Source organism: Pseudopodoces humilis, chromosome 3 (assembly GCF_049639895.1).
Source record: "Pseudopodoces humilis isolate 2021_Gansu_Grassland_sample_001 chromosome 3, ASM4963989v1, whole genome shotgun sequence".
Taxonomy (NCBI): domain Eukaryota; kingdom Metazoa; phylum Chordata; class Aves; order Passeriformes; family Paridae; genus Pseudopodoces; species Pseudopodoces humilis.
In genome coordinates this window covers 18,066,376-18,084,924 of record NC_142202.1, presented here as the reverse complement: position 1 = coordinate 18,084,924, position 18,549 = coordinate 18,066,376, and the positions used below count along the sequence as shown (strand labels likewise).

At 42.3% G+C, this 18,549-nt stretch overlaps 1 long non-coding RNA gene across 1 annotated transcript; it reads left to right on the top strand.

Moving 5' to 3' along the window:
- The first annotated feature begins 289 nt into the window (after positions 1-289).
- Positions 290-17,841, top strand: LOC106628205 (uncharacterized). Its single transcript, XR_015772091.1, has 4 exons — positions 290-945; positions 1,651-1,735; positions 2,935-3,094; positions 14,866-17,841. It is a non-coding gene; the product is annotated as an uncharacterized LOC106628205 (long non-coding RNA).
- Positions 17,842-18,549: the final 708 nt, after the last annotated feature.

Genomic DNA, 18,549 nt, shown 5'->3' with positions numbered 1-18,549 from the left:
GGACATCCACAGCTTCTCTGGGCATCCTGTGCCTCACCACCTTCACAGTAAATGTTGCACTTACCAGCTGTAGAGAAACTGGAGCTATGGACGGCATGTCTGGATAGTCTCCTTGCATGGGGAGCAGAAGACACGAGCTCCTGCACCTATGGAATTGAGAGTGTGTCTGAAGCCTTAGTTACTTTGCTGGACCACAAAAATCACTGCATTTAAAGTTTTTTTGGTTTTTTGGTCTGCTTTTCAAAAGAAAATTATCACCTTATTTACACAGGTATGTTAAAATATTATTTCATTTAATTTATAACAAACCCAAAAATACTTGCCCCCAAAAAGAACTTCCAAACCCTAAAACTAAAAATACCTGGTTTTTTTTTCTGTTGCTTGTTATGAAAAAGATTCCAAATCACACAGCTCCAACCAGTAGAAAAGTCACACTGCTGATCAAAAAGTGAGTCCTTCACTCTGCCAGCATCTCTTTAGTACAAATGCATTTTCCTAAAAAGCCCTGTTAAGTTTAGCATCCTTACAAGAGCCTTGGAACATCAATACTTGTCTTGTGTTCTGCTGACCTTCCTTCAACCCTAAAATAGCTGTTCCTACCCCACTGAAGTTTCTATGTACAGAAAGACATTTGATGCCAGCTACATTTGAAGAAAATAAACTATATTTAAAGCTATTAGTCAGTATCACAGATAGGTCCTGCCCTCCCCCTTCCCCCCGGGATGGTTTGCCCTTTTTAAATGGAGTCGGTTTGGATAGAGTATGTGTTTCTTGCATGCCTGTTCTGAAGGGGCCTCCCACAGATGCTATTTAACATATCCTCTATTAATTAAAGGAGTGGTCAGTGTATTTTATCTGTTCATCTAGGTGGAGCTGTCAAAGTGGATTTGGAGCTGGATTTGAAGACCATTTTAATTTGTAAATTTGGTGGATGCATGCCTGCAGGTGAGTCTGAAAGCAACCACACTTACACCAACCTCATTTAGCCTTTCTAAAAATTAAAATTTGATTGTCCATTATTTAAAATAGGCTTCATATAATACTTTTAGTTTTATTTAGGTTTTTTTATTTAGGGTTTATTTGTGGAGAGTCAATGTTTAGTCTGCATGTTGTCCCAAAAATTGCAGTCTTGAAATTCACCACAAAAAAATCATACAACACAAATGTGGTTTCAAAAAGCAATCCAGTTCCTTCTGTCCTCTCACTTTTTTTTATTGGGTAATGCAATATGGGTGCTTTTCATTCCATCTTAAGCCCATAAAGTAGTCAGCTTTTGATGGTGTATGTGTATATATGCATTTTTATTTATTGTTGAACGTCTAAGAAATCAACCTTGGTTTCAAAATGTTGTGCTTTGCATTGATACTCAAATACTTTGTTTTGTCAGGTTCCCCAAGGTTGCCCCAAACAAATGTCTCAAGGCATCTCAGAGTTAGCAACATAATCAGTTCTAACCAGTTTGTTTCCATTCCTGATTGCTTACTTTTTCCCATGAGAAAATCTTTTCAGGATAGCATTTAACTTGTGGAAGGGAATGGACGCTCTATTCCTGCAAAATATGAAGGTTCCCTGACTTGCTATTCTTATTTCATGCTCACCACAACCTATTATAGATGCATGCATGGATTTTTCTGTTTTCTTTCCTGGCAGGTTTCCACTGAAAAAATGGAGGCATTGCTTTTGATACATCCTCTGGACTAAAAGTTTCCTGGCATCAGTGAAATAAAGTAGGAAGGTACACAGTGTCCCAGCCCTAGATTAAGTTGTGATAATTAGCTGTTGAAGCTTTAAAAGTTGGTTGATTTGTTGTTGGTTTGTTTTGTTTTTGTCTTTTTTCTTTACATTATTTATCTTGGCTTAGTTTTCTTTCTTCTTTCCTCATCTATGTTTAGTGACGAAAATGACCTGGTGTAAGGCACCTTAAAGAAAGGTTCTTCTAACTGTCCATCCTCAGTGCTTCCTGCTGCACTCTAAGTCCCTTGCTGTCATACAGATGGTGCATCCCTTAGTGCATTTGAGTTCTCAGTTTTTTGTTTGCCAAAGCCCAGTGAAAAATGGGTTTCTACTGGATACGGGCAAGTTCTATTGGGAGCATAGAACCGTCACCGTTCCTCCTGGGGTTCTGTTTCTGTTTCTGGAGAATGTATGGTCATAAATGGGGTCCCCTCTTGAAAATACCAACCCCTGGTGCCTGGTGGGCTGTACTGTATCAAAGGGCTATGCACTTTGTGCAAGGGCACTTGTGGGATTACTGTGCACGGAGGGAGTGAGCTGACTCAGCAGCCTCCCCCTGCTCCAATGTGGGCACATCTCTACAGCCTGGTAAAAGAGGCCTCCACATGCTGGGTGGTGCCAGGTGGCATCCCCAGAGGTACTCAGTGGAGCTGGAGAGCAGCCTTGTGTGTGCCAGTGACCAGCTGCAGCCTGCTTTAGCTTTTGCTGTGACCCTTCTGCTGAGGGCTGGCTGCTCGCCTTCTCTGGAAAATAATGTTACTTATTTTGGTTTTGAAACTCCAGTAATTCTTTTGCTGTCTTTTGTACTGTGCTGGGACATGTGGGGTTTTCCAGCGTGAAAGGCTTTCCTACAATGTTGGTTGTGCCTGTACTGTCATGGAAGCTCTTGATTAATGTGTCACCTGCATACCAAATATCTACCTCTTAAAGATGATATACTGAGAAAAAAGAAAGAAAGATGCAAAATCAATTTGGGATATAGGACATCCCAGGCTGATTTGGTTAGAGTCACTTTATTTATGTCTAATCCCAGAAGTTCTGCCTTCAATCTTTACCCCATAAGGAAATTAAAAGTCTTGGCACTTATCAGTGCCAAAAAATAAATAACTGACCAAGATTCTCTCTTCAGACCTGTCCCAAGTGAAGTTTTGTGCATCATTTTTTTTTGTTTGTTTCATTTGCATATGTGACTGGAACCAGTTCCTGCAAGTGGTATGGCTGAATAGAAGGGAGCCTTCCATAAATTGCATGGAACAATCTCAAGCCAGGCAGGGACACAAGGGTGACATGAAGGTTTGACGCTGATCAGCTTCTTGAAAATTCTGTGTGTGCTATCAGTCACTGAGAAAGAATAACTATGGTAAGCAAAATCTTTCAAGCTGCTCTTCTCTGCTTTAAGATACTCTGGCAAATTTTGCAACAGGGACTAAACAAGTGGGAAAACAATCACATGGAAAGGAAATCTCTGGGAAGCTTTTGAGGTGGTGTTGTGGTTTAGGAATGGTACTCCTCAGTTCAGTGCCCTCACCCCCAAACCACACACTGCTCTCTCTCACTCCCCCATTTTCCCTTTTGTTTTGCCCAAATTTGGGTATTTTGAACAACATTCTTTTAATATCCTTTTGATGGATCAAAACAAATGGAAGAAAATGCTTTTCATGTATTACCAAAAAAAAAGCAGGTGCATTTCCACTATGTTTTGCAAGAGCACAGAGGAAATCCCTCCTCTGAGAACTGGGCTGCTATGGTTCAGCCCCAGGCACCAGCCTGCTTCACATTGCTGCTCAACAGTGCTGCACCATCTCTGTGCAAAGAAGGTTGTAGAGGGCACCAAAAATCTCCAAATCCTCTTTCACAAGCTTGTGAAAACATGGTTGAATATTGCTTCTGCAGCCAACAGGAGTGTCTTCTGAATTAGAGCCAGGAGTTACTCGTAAAATGCTCCCTTAGTCACCTGGTGAAGGGCTTATAACACTTCAGGTGTGTTAATTCACCTGGTTCCTTACAAACCCTAAGGGGAATGGACAATCATCCTCTCTTTCTCGGAGCAGAGTGAAACATGAGAGGTAAAATGCTCTGTTAATGACAGTCAGACCCTGCCAGAATTTTGCAGTCAGAAAGGGGTGGCTCCTGGAGGGCTGCCAGGCATTTCTCACAGACAGGCAGGAGCCTGTGTGTGCTGTATAGGGCATGTGCATGAGCTGGCAGCATCCAGGAACCTTTGGTGAGCCAGCAGGCAGACTGCACATTAGCTGGGTCTGGAAGCCCATGGTTGTGCAGGCCAAGGAACTTTGAGCCAGCCAGCCAGGGCTTTGCCAGGTTGAATCCAGAATGGAGGTAACACATGAATTCTTCTTGAGGGCTATCTCTGCTTGGTGCTCCTCTGTGCCATGGGGAGCTTGGGTTGGTGCTTACAGGGGTGATTATCTGTCTTGTCCATGCTTTTTGGGTACAGAGCCTTTAACTCCTCTTCTCTTGCAGTACAGGTAGTAGTTGTCTCCCTTTCTGAAGAAAAGCCTGGTAATAATCATGTGTTACCACCACAAGTAGTCAGTGTTGATCCACATCAGCAGTGGTGGCAAAACTGCATTTCATTCCTATGAGGGGAAGGGCAAAAGGCTCATTCAGGATTTAATGTTGCCTGCTGGAACAGAAACCAGAATGGCTTCTCTGCAGGGCCTCCTATCTCCCTAACTTTGCTGCAGCCCAAACAGTTTGCCCTCAATAAACAGATAGGATTTGAGACATGAATGTATGGTAGCCCTCAGATTTTGTATAGCAGCAGGCCCATCCAGGTTAGGCATTAGGAAAACCTTTCTGAGTGATAAAAGGAGAATGATATAATCATTTATGTTAGAAAAAAATCTCTGAGATTGAGTCCAACCTGTGACCAAGCACCACCTTATCAAGTAGATCATGGCAGTGAGTGCTATGTCCAGTTGTTTCTTGAACATCTCCAGGGACAGTGACTCCACCCCTTCCCTGGATAATCCATTCCAGTGTTTAACAACCCTTTCAGTGAAGCAATTCTTCCTGATGTCCAACATGAACATCCCCTGGCACAGCTTGAGGTCATTTCCTCATGTCTTGTCACTTTTTTCCTGGGAAAAAAGACCAGTCCCCACTTGGCTACAACCTGCTTTCAGGGAGTTGTAGAGATCAATAAGGTCGCCCCTGAGCCTTCTTTTCAAGAGAAAGAGAAGGTGGACAAGGCTGTGAGAAGCTTTGCTGGTAGAGATTGTTAAGGACAAGTTGGACATTAGTGGATCCTGCCTTAGAGCAGGGATTAAAATTGAATTAGCCATAAAATTGGTTAGTCAGTCTTTTCCACCCCCTTGTGTTGTTTTGGTGTTTTTGTTGGTTGCTTGAGTTTGTTTGTTTGTTTGTTTGTTGTTTTTTGGTGGGGTTTTTTTGTGTGTGTGTGTGTTTGGTTTTTTTTGTATTGCTACTTTACTCTGTAAATTCTTTCTAGAAGTGTAAGTGCAGAAAGGTGTTCGAAACATTTTAGTCCAAGGATTCAGGCACTTGCATAATAGATCTGGCATTTTAAATCATTAACAACAAATGCTAATTCCTTCCTATTTTTCAATAGATAACTTTGGAGAAAAAGAATAGGCAGGCTAAAAGAGATTTGAACTCTTGAACCCTCCCTGCACCTTCTGGGAAAAACAAAACAAAGTAAACAAAATCTAGGTTGTATGCAATCTATGGGCACACTGACAAGCTGAACTGGCCTCACATATCTAGTGAGCACAACAAACATGTGTGTCTTCTCTTCAGTTATTATTTATACTTGTCAAAGCTCACAGTGCAATATTTGACCCTCAATTTCCACTGGAAATTGCTTTTAGTTTGACTTATTTGTCACTCTTTTTTGATTACTGCCATGCTTCACATTTTTGTAGCTCTTGTTTGAATACACATAGCCTTAATCACTGGCCTTTTTTTACTTATCTCCTTTAAATTGTAAAAGTTAAGAGTTTTTAAGCCTTAAAACCCCATATATCCAGCATCTCCAAGATTGAGAGCTGAAACTGAAAAATCATTTCACCTGAGTAGGGATTTGGCTTGAGATCTCAGTGTGCTACAGATGATCTTTGTCTTTCCCTTTCTTCAAGATGTTTTTGTGGAACTGCAGGAGTTTGTCTTGTATCCTTCAGAGTTCTGCTTTTTGGGTTTTTTTGTTTTGTTTTGTTTTTTGGGTTTTTTTTTTTTTTGTTTTTTGTGGGTTTTTTTTGGCTGAGCTGATAAGCATGATAAATTTGCCACGCCAGGAGTATCCCTGTTTGTGTTACCGTAGTATTTATATACAAAAATGCAGCACTGGAAACAGCTCTTCTGCTGTGATACCTGTTCAGCTGAAGTCTACATCCAAGAAGCCCTGATGTGGCCTGCTGCCATGTACTTGCTCACTAGGATGTCTGTGAGGCTAAATGAAAACTCTGTCTATGACAGGCTTCAATGCAAATAAACTGAACTCTCTATTTTTGATCATCTTACAGAACTCATAAACTTCTTCCAGATAAAAGAATTCAGCATGACCTCTCTAGCCTGTCTTAGGACTGTGCATGAACTTTAGGTTCCCATAGTTACAACAAACTGTAGGTTTCCTGGAAAGGGAATCATTAATTTGAGAGATTGACATCCTTTACATCCCAAAGGACAGATCCAGCTGAGGATCCTTCACTCATGCCTGAAGGAGCTTTGCATTTGGCAATACAGTGTCCTAAATCTGTGCTAGCTCTACAGTTGTCAGCAAACTGTTCTACTTCTATCCTTTTCCAGATGTTCAAGAAGTAAAGCTATCTTTTACTTTTACTGTCAGCTGCTAGAGAGTGCTGCTGCTTTTTAAATAAATACAGATGTTAGGATCTTAAATCATAGATAAGATATAAATACACTTTAAACCCACATTTGAATAGAGTTGCTGTTGCTCACCTGTCAGGGCTCTGTTCACTCCCGGCTGAATGTTTCAGGGAACTTTGCTCCCATTGCTGTTTAGGTGGTTTGGTAATACTGGAAAATGCAACTCTTTTGGCTGGGATCTTGAGAAAGACTCTCTCTCTCTCTCATATCCCTTCTGAGTTGTGTTTTGCATCATATTGACCTCTGGGAAAATATTACTCATACACAGATCCTGTGACTGGCCAAACTTTATTTATTCTTTCCCCTCATGATACCAAGTGATATTTGGTACTGATGTTTGATCTTCAGGTTTTCTTTACAACATATGCTTACTCCATCTAATAGAACAACAGTCCTGAAATTAGTATTAATTATATTTTGGACCATATGTTTTATCTGGTTGGCAGAGTAAGGAAACAGAAGGAGTATGACAGAGAAGACAGTTTTGTTTACTGTACTTTCTCTAGCAGACCAATGTAACTAGAACTCACTTAGGTTAGATGAGAGGGATGGGATGGTTTTCTTTCTTCTCTGTGCAATTATAGCTTGGACAGTGACCTGAAAAACTTTTATCAAGCAGAAGGAATGCTGTAAAACAGCTGTTGCAAGTCACTTAGCCATGAGCACCATTATCTGTATTGTGATAGTCTTTATTCATTTGCTTTCCTCACCACCTGTCTGCTTTCCCATTGCTAATCTGTCCTTGTGAGTTTACTTTGTCTTTACTCAGCAATGTTCATGAGGTGGTTCCTTGCTCTGTCTCTCTTTCCTAAAAACGCTCATTGCTTTCTTAACCTATTAGAATTATATAGAAATAATATTTATTATTTCATTTTTACCATTGAAAATTAATTAATATATGGGATCAGTTTCCCAAATAGCTTCATAAAATAGTATACTATTTGAAAAGGACTATAACTCAGATATTCAAATTCTTATTTTTCATAGTCTCACTTTTTACACTTTTTTAGTCTTTTTAATGACAGTTTAATTATTTGATCTGAATAAGCAGGTCAGACCTTGTGCAAATGAATAGTGTTTCCACTAAGTGTGTATATTTACAATGTATTTCATGTATAAGAGCTCCAACCAACTGAAATGCTGAGAAGTTAGATTAAATCAGGTTTTTGGTTTTTTTATGGTGTCTAGTTATACATGACTTAAGGTTATGGGCTTTCATTTTGATCAGCTCCTGGTCTTTATGTTGTATGTAGTCTATATAACTCCATCCTTCAATTCATGTGTGCAGCCACAAAAGAAAACAAACCAAACAAAGCAAACCACAATTCTGAGACAAGAGTAACACATTTAAAAGAAAAGATGATTAGAGGTATGTCTATCAAAGGCACCAATTACCAGATTCCTTCTATGCAATTCTTAGTATTAAATGGTTAAGTATCTTGAGAAGAAGCCCATGATAATAGAAATAATTTTATTGGAAGGGTGGTGATGCACATTTTATCCATCTACTTTATTGCTGTAGCTGCATGATGGGAATTAGAATTTCCCTAAATTCTCCTGAATTTCCTCTTTGCAGTGTCTAATGCAGAAAAGCCAATTCTTGAATTTGCTTTTTGTTTTGGTAATGGTTATATCTTCATTTATCTGTTAGTGAAAGTAGACAGGGAGTATTTTATGTGCAGGCACCCTATAGCTCACAGGACTGGCATAATCATTTAGAGGAGAGTGGTGGAGTGAAATGGATGAGACTTTTGTTTAGACAGGGATTCTGTTCCAAGCTCTGCCTAACGTGACCCTGCACAACCTTTCTGAACCTCCTGTGTTTTATCTCTGACATGGGTGGACTGATACTTGCCTTCCTCATAAAGTAGGAAGATGGGACTGTGCTTAGTAATTACCTATCTGAAGTGTCAGTATCATTAGGCATGATCAGGGGAAGAAGTAAAAACAGGACTCCTGGGTCTCCTCCAAGCTTTCCCTGGCTGGTGAGGCACTCCAGCAATCTCAGCTGCTCTTCCTGTAAGTGCCAGTTTTACTCAGTTGTTTTTGTAAACGATGGAGGAGGAGGGACAGGGTTCAAGCAGAATGCATAGGATAGGTTGGTAAAGTCTCTAGAAATGCTAAAAAACCACATGAAAAATGAGACCCTTATTTCTTCAGCAAGAAGAAAATCTTAAATCCTGATGGACTCTCTTCTTGCCAAAATCTGAATTATTTCTACAAACCCCATAAATATTACAGCCTTTTCAAAGAATCATAGAGTCATTTAAGTTGGAAAAGGTCTTTAAGATCATCAAGTCCAGCTGTAAGTTACACTCTTAAAACAGTGTACTTTTTACCTTCCTCATTTCTAGAAGTAGATGCAGGCCAATGTAAAGGGTGATAGGTCTCCTAAAATATGCACACATTTCTTGCTTTTAATCTGAAAAGTAACACAGAATTAAACTGAGGTTGATTGATCAGGGTAAATACCAAAAGGTCAAGGTATAAGGGTTTTTATTTGCTAACCATTTTGAAAAAAACAGCATCTCCAATTCCATAATCAGTTCTCTTTGGTATCACAGGAAGTGTCTTGAGAATTCAGCCTGAACACAACGGCAATGTCAGCATGAAAGATATTGCTCTTTTAGATCTTTATCAGTTTGGTTTAATCTAAAATACTCATGGAGTTCAGATGTAATTTGGAATCTCATGTATAAACATTTTTCTGCTGTCTGCCTTTATCCTGAGCTTTAGTGCTCCTCATTGGTTTTAGCATGTAGAGGAAACTGTAAAAAAAAAAAAACAACCAACTAACAAACCCAAACTTTTTAGTTCCCCTCAGATTAGCTCTTTTTATGAGCTTGCTTTGAATTTCATTGCACTGTGTTTATGTCTAAATTTTCTCAGTTCCTTTTGTGTGGCAGTTTTCCCTGGTTTGGATGGTTCTTTCATACCAAAAAAGGCAAAAAGAATGTAGATTAAAGAGAGTTCAAGGTGTGATATTTAAACCTCTTTAAATCATGCTCATTTGTTGTTGAAATTTTTTCAGTCTAACAGCTTTGTTAGGGTCTAGGGTAAACAATCACTAAGAAATGAGAAAAATGTAATTCAATCAGAGCAGATTAATTGCATGCATTATTACCACAAAGATGTGTATATGTATTCTCAATATGCCACGCACAGGAAAGTTTATTTGGGATTTCATGTACTGCATTTGGAGCAAGAGCTCAATTTTGGTTGCTTGAAGGTCATCTTCCCTGCCCTGGTCTTCCATCTTATCATCCACCCAGCCCTGGGTCTCTGGTATTTTGACACCTGCTGGGTTTCAGGTTGAACCCAGTTAATTAACCTGTATGTTGTTGTTTATTTAAATAAAAATACCAAATTGCTTACAAAGAAATTAAGCAATCTTTTCAACCTCTGAGCACAGCCTCATGGGACAGCCAAGGACAGCTGTAAAGTTCTTCTTTTTAAGAAGTTCTGGTTCATGTCAGCTGAGAAAGCTCTTAGTAAACAAATGAATAATTGATTGCTCAGCTTTCACATAGCTACTGCGTTTCTGGGCTCACATGACTCATTTGTGAACCATTCCTGTCGTCCTAATGCCATAACATTGGAGAAATGATGATTGTTTCTTGGAGGATTCTTCTGTGGACATAGTTGCCAAGACCAAAGCTGTAATGGTTTGTTATTATGACCTTTGTTATTCCATTAGGCTCAATAGCTTTAAAAAAATGATGTGTGCATACTTTAGGAAAGTTTTTACCCTTTACATTGACCTGACATCATAGTTTATGCTACAAAATGTATTAATGACAAAGTAGTGTTTTCATGTCAGGAGGACAAATTTTAACAACTATAATCTGCCCTTAGTCATCATAAATACAAATGTATTGGTAAAACAGACCTTGTTAATGCAGCCAAGACAAATGCTAGGCCATATTTCAAATGAATTTGAAGCACTAATCTATACACTCCATGATTTTTTTTTCTGTGGCTTCAAATACATTATTGTCAAAGCACTGTTAACATGCTTTGCAGTGGATATTGTAGAGCAGTAATGGCCCATCAGATGCAAACAATCTAGGCTGCTTTTTTTCTTGATTACTTGAAGATGTGTAAATGTCTTTGAGGATATGGAAGGGCATAGGGAGCATTCAGTTAATATTGTTTTGTTGTTTATTCATACTTGAAAAATCAGCTTTAAAAAAAAAACAACTTGTGAGCCTGACAGTACTTGCAAACTGCCTTGTACAGCAAAGAGTTTAATTTATAACAAATTTGGTACATTATAGTTAACTGAAGGACACCCTATCCAGTACCCACTGCTCACTGCAATGATGATATAAGGTAGGTTTGCTATTTTCAGATGTTCTAGGACTTCGAGGGCAATACAGGGACCACAAGTGCTCTGTTCTGATTTTGTTTCCATAAATTAATTAACTGTATGCAAAAAGGTTGGCTTTGTCCCTTGGCCTTCCACCCTTTCTTGGACACGCAGGTCTCTCAGCAGAATAGGACTCTTGAAGAAACTGCGAAGCAGAAAGGCTCCCTGCTTTCTTCCAGCTCCCTTTCATATTTCCTAGCTGGTGTTTGAAGAGCTGTTATCTGCATAGACCTGCCCTGAGAGCTCCCAAGGAAAGGTGTAAGAAACTCTTGGTCTTTGTTTTTCCAATGCCTTTGTGGAGGAGAGCTGCCTGTCACTGTACTCTGACACCAGCGTGCTACCAACATCGTGGAATCTTCCCTCATGGAGATTTTCTGTCAGGCTTTCATCCAGAGAAAGGAAATAGGAAATAGTGAACTTTCAAAACTCTTCCATAGATTTGCAAGGAAGCAGAATTGAGTCAAATCTGGTTATGTGTGGGTTCAAAGGGAAGTTTCTTCACTGCTTATGTTTACAGGAGAAATGCACCAGAAGGTCTCCCCCCGGTTAACTCCTGTTAACAGTGATACTGGAGAAATGTTTCTTTCACTCAAAATGGCACTGCACTAAGGCAAGTTTGCAAATATCTGTCCTATCCACACTGTAAGCTGAGGAACAGGTATTTACTGCTACAAAAAATGATGAAGAATTCTTGATGTCGGGGAGCAAGAAGAGACTTAGCACAGCATCTCTCTGTAAGACAGAAACTTCCATTGCATATTATCCCATGCATATGGATAAGTACATATTTAATGATCCTTCTCTCTGGTTTTAGACCTAAATCCTCATGGAAAACAGTATGTGTCTTAGGAATCCTGAATGTAAAATTATCATGCTTCTACTCAGTGCTGTTTAACTGCTGAATTAATCAAGTACAATTGCTTAAGGCCCTAGAGGGAAGGATGTAATAAATCTTGGGAGTATTTGTTCTGGTTTATGGCTGGGAGAAACTGCGTAACATTAAATCAGATGTTATAAACATTTGCAGTGGCACATTTTCCTTACTCGGGGCATTGTGGCATGAGTCTTGAGAAACTAAAGAGGGTATGTCCTGAGGACTGGATGCATTTATTGTAATTTTTTATAGCTGACAGCATTGCTTTGCGCGGGGTGGGAAGGGGCCGGCTGCTGAGGAGCTGCACGCTGTGCATCCCAGGCTTTCGGGTAGAGGGCAGTCGGGTACCGCACACGGGGCTGGGAGCCCAGCTCCGGGCTGAGCCTGCTGCCCTGGCCTGGGGATGGAGAGCATCCCCCAGCCCCAGATAAACTTCCCTGACGTGGAGAAGCAGAGAGATGGATTCATTGTACCCAGACGCTGATACTGCTCTGGAGTAAGACAATTTGGTGGCAGTACATGGAGTTTCTCTACACTGGGAGCAGGAGCTGCAGAGACATGCAGCGCAGCCAGTTGAAAAAACTATCCTTGCTGAAATAAGAATCTTCCTGAGTTTAAAATGGAGCTGCTTTAGGCCGTTTCCCCCCCTGCAGGGAAAGTGGGGGACAGCCCCAGTGCACTGAGTGGAGTGTGCTGTTCTTGTGCACAGCATGTCCTGCCCCTGGGACATTGATCACTGGAAGCAAAGCAAGGAGGCAGAGCCTCTTTCTCTAGAAAAGACAAGTGCCTGCCATTCCAGCAAAAGGAGCTTTGTTTCACTTTAGGGGATGATGTCCTAAGGCATTAGTGGGATTTTTTACTTCTAATTTACAAGTACCTGAACAAGCTGGTTGCACCACTCTTGTTCACTGCATGCTTTGCTCTGAACCCTTCAGAGCTGCTTAGAAGCTTTGGAAGGTCTAAATGATGTCAGCTTGGGTAAGGAGCCAAAGCTGGACTCCTCTTGTGCCAGGAAGGGAAGGGTGAGCTGAAGTTTCTGGGTTGAACCCTGAGTAGAGCCAGCCCTGCTCCTTGTTCTGGCCAGGGATGGGTGAGAAGCTGCTGCTTCTGCCTCTGGTGCCCCAGCTCTCTGCAAGAGCTGCTTGCTGATTTCCTGGGTGAAGCAGTCAGAGGGGCTGTGATTATTGCATTGTGCCAGTAGTTTACGGCCCTAGACAGGAGACAAGAGCTGGGCTGTTCCACAGGGAATAGTAAGTCCCTGTGGTACCAGGTCTTCTTCTTGCTCAGGTATTTGAGAGCCTCTGGATGGTGGCAGGATGCAGCTGCTTGAGTTGCTGGAAAGGGTCTCTTGGGAAATGTCTCCAGAAATTGCATGGCAGAATTGGACCTTTGTGTTCAGCTGGTTCAAAGTAAGGCAGAAAACAAAAGGCAATCCAGGGGCAAATGTCTGCTGCTGAGGCTGAGCACATAGTGATCATTCATCCCCTCGGACTGTAAATCTGGTCCCATGCCACTCAGCTTCTGTGGGCTTCTCAGACCTTCCCAGCAGAACCTGCACAGTCACTGGGCAGTGCATCTACAGACAAATCAGCCCTGCTTCAAGAATGCAGCGGAAAGCATAAGGAATGCAGGATGGAACTGTGTCTGCAGAGGGGCCTGAGGGTCTTCTGCTTCACATCTTACAGTGGCTGCCATGTAAAGCACATCCCCAGAGCTGCACAAGGCAGGAGCCACCTGCCACGGGATCCTTGCAGCCACCCCAACCAGCTGGCTGCTTCCCAGCTGGTGTTGGAAGTCTAGTTAGGAAAGTGCTCCCTGCTGAGGGGCTTTTACTCATCCAAGGGATATTTTTGTTGTTTCCCATTGGGCTGTTGAAAGCACAACTCATGAGAATCAGAATGTACTTGGGCAGTGAGGGACCTTCCCCTCTCTAGGAGCAGTGTCTGGTGCAATGGTGAAATGCCTCAGGGTTTGCCTATCACAGCCTCAAATCCAAGTAAATTGCCAGCTGTGATGCTGGCAGTGCTGGGGATGCTGCTGGTGTTGGTACCCGTGAGCACAGTGCCTTCATTTCTCTCCTCCCTGGCTCCTGCGCTTCCCATGCCAGTGCACTACACCTGTGCCTCTGTCCTGACAGACCAACGTCACACTGGCTTTGTTTGCAACAGCTGTAGAGAGCAGCAAGGCCACACCATGAAATGTGACCAATTTTTATCAGAACTATTTCCTGAGAAGCTTTTTTCTTTCTTTTCTTTTTGTTTTTCTCCTTCCGTAACGTAACTTTATGTTTTAAGAGGGGAAGGAAAATAATAAATGGTCTAGAGAAAATAGATTAGTGGGACCATGTCTTACTACAGTGGAACAAAGGGGCATTCAATGAAATTAGAAGGTGGTAAATTCAAATCAGAGGAAGTTATTTTATATGAGGTGGTTCCAGGCGGAGGATCTCATTGCCTCCAGCGATAGCAAAGGCCAACAGTGTGGTGGGTTTTGAAAGGGCTGAAATTTGGATGGGCAGCAGGAATGCTGAAAGTTACCAAAGTCAAGGGAGAGTGCATGGTGATAATTGGGCAGAAATACTAAGCTATCAGGAAAAATATTACCTTTTTTTATCAGAAGCTAGGATCTGCAGTGGAACAGGTTATTTCATAGTGCTTTGTGGGACTCCACAAGCAATCCCAAACATCTCCAGCACAAAACAGTGATGCAGGGAAGCTCGTCCAGGGAGCCTGCAGCAGCACCAGAATATGAGCACAGAATATGCCGCAGGGCCACCCTTCCTCTCACAGGCTCGAGCTTTCAGAGCTTCTCCTCATGTGAGCAGGGCTTGGACACAGACACTCTGGACTTGACTCTAGTGAGAAATTGTGAGTGTCAAGAAACTTGGGTTCTATTCCTCTGCTTCAATGCTGTTGTAAAAATAAATGTCTTTAGAGATAATCATAAAAGTTAATGCAAGTCTTGAATATAGCTTTTTTTCCCCTCCTACCAACCTAATAAAATATATTGCTTTTTCTCCCAGGTATTTTTGTATTAGCAGGCAGTGGCTGCTGCTGGAGGAGGACTGTTCTAGTGCTATAAAATGACTCCAGATGGAGACTCTCTTTGCTGTTCACTGACTTCAGGCTCAAGCAAAGTTGAAATGTAATGCTTGTCCTGATGTCACCATCCTCAGCCAAGAAATATGGGAATGTGTTTGACTCAGGGAGCAGCGACGATCTCCCCATATGATGTCTGATTTATCGGATGTCTGCTAAAACAATGGTTTTGGAATATTTTTTAGATTTTCTTTAAGAAAAGGAAGAAAATGAAGGTGAATGAAATGGGACTGGTGCTCTGGGCTTGACAGGCATAGCACAGAAATCAATCCCTGCAGATTTGGCGTTAACAGTCATACTGAATATCTGGATCCAGTGCTCCTGGGAGATCATTTTTCCATCTGCTTGGGAAAGTCACGGCCGCTCTCTCCCTACAGCTGACATGGAGATGCAGCCAAAGGTTCTTCCTGGCAGCCTGAGCCAGCAAGGGCTCTGGGTGCCTACCACCATAAGGACCAAATGCTATGAAAAAAATTAAAAATAGAAGACTTATGTGGCGCTCACTACACAGGGAAGTGAAAAACCTGTTTTTTTCCGGTGTGCAGAGGTACATCACTGCTGCGGTGGCAATGAGGTGAGGGACTGAGCAAATCTAGGGTGAGCTCGGTCCTGCTCAGGACATCTCTGCAGAGCATCTGGTATCCAGACATGCTTCTGCAGCAGCAGGAGGGCATCCAGTCTCTGAAGATTATACTGCTGCTGGAATACACAGCAGCAGTAGTAGAATAAGGATTTTCTGTGCCTTAGTGCTGAAATGCTTCAGGATTTACCTATCAAGCTCTGAAATCCAAGCAAAGAAAATCCTGGCTCTGGTGAAGCACTGAACAGATGCTCCCTCTTATTCTTCCTGGTTTGGAAGAGGCAAAGGAAGTTATCTATTATCTTATCTAAGCTAAACTGCATAGTAAGAATCTTTGCATCATCCACCCATTTTGTTCTTGCAGAGAACTGTTTCTCACGTATGAGACAATTTGTGCACATTTCGTGTTTTCTTTGGAAATGGCTTGCACTAAGCTAAACTTTTATTCCCTTTCTCTGTAGTCTGCCACTTTTTCTGCTCTTTTCTAAGTGACCCACACTCTAACAGCTTGTCCTGGCTGCTGTGCTATTGTTCCGTGCACATGTGCTATCACCACTATTGCTGCCGGGCTGTTTGTCTTTTGATTGCATGTGGCTGGAAGATTAAGCCTCAATGAGCCCCGTTACTTTCTCATGGGTTTTCCTCTCTTCCAGCAGCTCAGCCTGGCAGGTGACTTTGCCATTGTTGTGCCGTCTGAGGCTACATACGCACGTAGGAAGTTCACAGGGGAGATTTTCTTCGTTTTCCTTTCCTGCCCAGGGATCTGTAAACACTCTGTCAAAGCAAGTGTTCGGCTTTTCTGTTGTCCTCACGGCAGCGCGCTGAGGGGCAGCTGTGCGCCATGGTTTTCCTCAAGAAAACTTGGAGATTTCAAGGAGGGGAGTTGTAATCCATTGTTGGATACCGGTTCCATCGGGTTTCCTTCTCCACGGAAAACAGACGACAGGAAAGCAATTGCAGGAGCAGATGTGACTTGTGACGTAAATGTTACTTCTGGCCCTTCTGTGCCTTTTTTTTTGACTAATCCAGTAGGGTGATTCCAAAGCAAGTCAGCTGGTACGTGAGACACATGAGCCTATGGTGGTCATTTCAAGCTTTTCCTTGGCTCTGTAAGATCCAGGGACAATTTGCGATACCTTACCAACCATTTTTAAAAATAAAATTAGCAAGTAAGAGGAATTTTTGGTATTTCAATATGTGCATCCTGTGTAATTGCCTGCGTGAATCCCGCTGCTCTGTCCACTGACTGATGTCTCTGTTGTGAGCAAGGTATTGAAGTGTAGCTTGTAATCCCTTTGTAGTAATAAATTTGTAAGTGTTTTCCAGCTCATGTTTCTTTTCAAGACAAGTTAAATCCATAGACTGAAGTCTGGAAAAAAAGCTGGTTTTAACTATTTAGGTCTTTTAAATCACCTCATTTTTAAGGATATAATGTAATTTCTGCTGTATCAGATGGAGCTGATACAGAGTAAGTGTTTGTAACCTTTCTAGATGCTCCCTTGTCTCAGTGTTTTGTGAGGATAAGCCCAGTGGGCTATCAAGTTTGATCTCCCTTTGGGTCCATGTTGAGGCCAGCAGCCTGGCCAGCCACTGCTCCCTTGGCACAGCACCTTCCCTGAGCAGCCTGGTGTCCAAGTCATCCTAGAGCTGTGAATTGTCCCCCCTCAGCTGCAGCCCAAGAGCTTGTGTCTCCCTGCACCAAAAGCTGGATGTGTCCTTGAACTTCCTTGATGCCAGCACAGCAGTGCCTTGGTGCTGCCCTTGAGCTACATGCCAGCCTTGGAGTCCCAAAGGAAGTGGTAACTACTGGAGCCCCAGGAGTCAGACCCTGAGGTTCCTCATCTCTTTATGCGCAGGATCTTAAAACTCGCCTGGCATTGTCTGCCCAAAACTCACATGTCAGCTGGGAACTGGACAACACAGGCTGCTGCTGACTGGTGGCGGAGCCAGGTACACATCTGGTTCCGTGGGTACACATCTGGGGGCAGAGGACATGTCTGCTGCTCACCTTGCTGCTGCCCAGCACTTCAGGGGCCCCTCTCCCTGCCCACAGCCCCAAGACAGCACAAGTAGTGGTGTATGTTATGCCAGCTCATCAAGTAGGGCACTGTAAAGCTGAATTTAGTCCATACCCTTCACTGGCAAAGGTTGTGCTTTCATGTTCTGGAGGGGTGACTGAGGAAGGGAAGTTGGAAGACACAGCTGGCAGGGGTGGCCACCAGCAGGCTGCAGCTCTGAGTGGCACCTGTTAATGTGAGGGCTGACTCCGTCTCACGTTATAAATACACTCATGTTTCTGGCCAGAGAAAACTTTCTTCCAAAATGTGCCCTGCCTCATTAGCAGTCCCCACCCAGGGACCTCCTTTCAACTTCGCCAAGCTTCCCAGCACCTCACCACAGGGACCAGTCAGGGACACAATAGCTCCAGCCTGTTTATTTCATTTCACTTTTCCTCTCCTCTTGGCCAGCAGCCAGCAGAGATGTTCTTTGCAAAGATAATAGTTTCAACTTAATCATTCACCTCTTATGTGTCTAAAAGGAGTTAAGGAGACTGGAAGTTTCCAAGAAAAATAAATGAACTGAACTCTTTCGAGGGGGCCTCTTTTAGGCTGTTTTATTGATTTAAAAAAAAAAAAAAAAAAAAGCAAAGCAGCAAGCTGTTTCTGCACATCACCCCTGCCCTATTTATTTTGGGTTTTTTTAATGCATGTTTAAATTTGGAGGGACAGTCATGAATAGAAGGATTATGAAGTATTTCGCTTTGTGAAGGGATTTGTGCTTAGAGAGACGCTTCCAGTGTGATATTCTAGTTGTGTTCATTCTGGGAGTTGTAAAGCTGGATCTGGATCTCAGGGGACTCCTTCCTCAGCCTGCATGTGGATGACAGGGAAAAATTAACTCATTTATTTGGTTTTGGTTGGTTGGTTTTTTAAGGGGGTTGTTATTTAGTTGTGCCCTGAAGCTCTGATGTTTCAGAAAGTTGGAAGACCCAGTCCCTTGATGATGGATCTCTTTGGGTTGCCTCTAG